Genomic DNA, 3,167 nt, shown 5'->3' on the forward strand with positions numbered 1-3,167 from the left:
TAAAGAGCTTTATAAAGTGACGTTTTCATACATTTTTCAGTTTATAAACCATTTTTAAAGCTACTTTATTTTAAAGCGGTACCGTAGAATCGCCAAATGAACGGTGACAAAATTTATGTTAGCGTTTTAATATATAGATTTTTCAGAGCTTTAATCCAGAAGTGTTTTCGTTTAGGATTGCCATGTTTTTTTTTTAATATAAGCTTGTATGTTATTAATTTTAAAGAACATTTTTATGTATGTAAATACACAGTATATATGCACGCAAAATATGTACGGCCCTATTGCGAATTTTACATTAACAAATATTCCCAAATATTATAAAGCAAAACAAAAACAATGTTTCCCAATTTGTTTTTGTTTTGCAGGCTAAATTATGGGAATTTTATTCACATAGAATTGGCGATAGGGCTGGTACTCTTCAACTTGGGGTATTTCAAAATAAGTTTGCCACCTAATTTTCAATGTAAGAGGTTTATTTATTTTATACGATTCATGCCGGGTTGCACCAAACAATTTTAAATTTATCAGCCTGTTAGAATTCTAAATTACACAGTTTTTTCGGAAAATTTTTAATAATTAATATCAAATAATAAAATTAATAATAAATTTTAAAATTGATTGGTGAAACTGGGGATCAAAAAGTTAAAAAATCGTATATTGCTTTCCAAAATATTATTTTTATGGAATTCTGTTTCACTGAGTAATATCAATGTCAGATTGGCCGAGCTTCTCCACCGATATGTGGGGTGCGCCTTGCTGTTGTCAATCAATAATATTTTTTAAGCGACATACTTTTTCTAGAAAGCTATCCAAACATCCATTATGTGATACGCAAACATTGAAACTTTGAAAAGTGCGTACTTACATACATATGCAGTCCGAGCAAAGCTCGGTCAACCTGTTACTATTACTTTAAAATAGAGATGACATTAATTTTCCTCCGCCACTTGTCATCATATCTCGCACACACACACTCTCTCGCACACACACGCACACGTTATATTTTTGTCTACTCAGCCATAAATGAGCGAACTCGCCTACATTAACGCGCGAAAGTTTCAACTAATAAATGCAACCTGATAAATACCAACGACTAACTAAGTATGAAAACTGTCAGCGACATCCACCTGCCCACACTTAGTTGCACTTCATTAAGGTGGAATAATGGAAGTTTTTAATCTTTCCTGCCAGTTAAATGAATAATGATGACAATGGCGCTTTTACTCAACTCATAATGAGTTTATGGCTTCTAATGGAAAACTAACAACAAAGATTCAAGCTTTGGCAGTTCAAAGACAATATTCTCTTCTTTTTTTTTGGAAATTTACGTGACAAGAAAGTTTCTGAGTAGTTTTTGAATTTACATACATACATATGTACGTACCTGTCAAAACAAGCCGCTGACCTTTAAATGTCAGTGGCTGGAAACATCTGTTAAGGAGTCTTGTTTGTGCTTTTGTTACGAATTTAATTAAACATTAATTATTTTATGAAGAACAATTAAGTAATGCGGCGTTTTGATAATAAGGTTTCATATATAGATATGTATGTACATAAATATATTATGTAGATATATTTTTCTCTGTGTACAAAAAAGAATTATTAAACGTATACTTATTTTAATTGAATAAATTGTTGCTTTATTGTGTCTTTTCATTTTGTTAACTTCTTAGGCTTTCTTCTTTTTGTTTGCTTTAATTGGGTAGCTTCTATGTTAGTATATGTACTCATCTTTTATATTTTTGTGTATTTATTTGGTTCTTATTTATCAAGCCGAGGTGGTAGCATTTTAGTTCTGTGTCAAAGGGAAGCCTTGGAATGGGTTTGAAAGGAGCGTTCATAGTTATCTGGTTAGACAGCCAAGCAGCCGGCTGGGTCCGCTTCAAAAGCATTCCAGACTCTGCAAAGAGTTTTTTAACACGCTTCAATTATTGGCGAGAAATACGGTAACACTGTGCTGGGTCCCAAAAAGACAAACTATTGCAGTACCAAATACTCCAAGTCCAAGTGGCAAAAAATTAGAGTTCGTCAAACAAAAAGCATTAAAACATCGCACTCTTGTTTTTGCTCTTAACCGCCTACGGAATTTTGACAGGGCCGACTCATCGGTAGTTGTCATTGTTCGTGCTTTAATAAATCCCTATATCCGATGCTTGGAAGGCTAATCCTGCGGGATAGGAGGCATATGTCGGCATCGTCTTTCTTGTAAATTGGGTAGAGTACACTTCAATTTCAGTAGTTGATCAGCTTTTTGATTTATCAGGCGCGAAATTGCTCTTTGTACCTCTCCATAGCCGGGTGGTGGCACATAGACTCCGTCGTCATCAACTGGGAGCTCGGATTCATCACCTCCGAATATTCGGTTAAATATTCGACGAATTCAGCCTTCGATGAACAGATGCTCTGCCAGTCAAAACCAAATTCAGGCATCAAAATTTCTATTGAGCTTTGAGACTGTTTCCGGTTGAAACTACAGTGCATTGCTTATTTTAATCATTGCTTATTTTCTCGCTACTTTATTTTTTATTTTATTTTTATTTTATTTTTATTTTATTTATTTTTTTTCATTTTATAACTTGCCCTTGAATCCTTGAAATTTATATAAGTGTGAAATCTGCTTTCCTAATGCAAACTATGCAAACCCCCTTAACTTTTTATTTAATTTTGATTAACAAACTAACCAGCAGCTGGCACGTCTGGCATTGCCGTTTATTCTTTTGCATTTCTTTGTATTTTGCCATAACTTTCGTTCCCCTGTTATTTAATCAACATATTTTTACTCAACATTGCTTGCTTTAATTCACATTTTCTTCGCTTTTCTGCTTACGGCCATCCATAACCATCATTACTCATTTTGACAGCCACACAAAAACAATAAGGGTATAATGCCTGCGCTCAGTGGCGGATTTATCGTACAGGCAACATAGGCTGAAGCCTAGGGCGGCAGAATTAAGGGGCGGCAAAATTTAAGACAGCTAAATTAAAAGAAAAAAATTTATTTGGATTCAGCTGCACTTGAAATTGTGTTTGTGTCTGTAAAATATTATTAATGATTCATCTCATTCAATACAATTCAAAATTAGAATTACGCTGCGAATTTTTCCTTAGTATAGCAGTCGTTGAAATTTCCATTTAACTTTCATTCACGCGGCTTAGAAACCTGA

Source organism: Rhagoletis zephyria, unplaced genomic scaffold, assembly GCF_001687245.7.
Source record: "Rhagoletis zephyria isolate East Lansing unplaced genomic scaffold, Rhagoletis_zephyria_1.1 Rzeph_scaffold_04041, whole genome shotgun sequence".
Lineage (NCBI taxonomy): Eukaryota > Metazoa > Arthropoda > Insecta > Diptera > Tephritidae > Rhagoletis > Rhagoletis zephyria.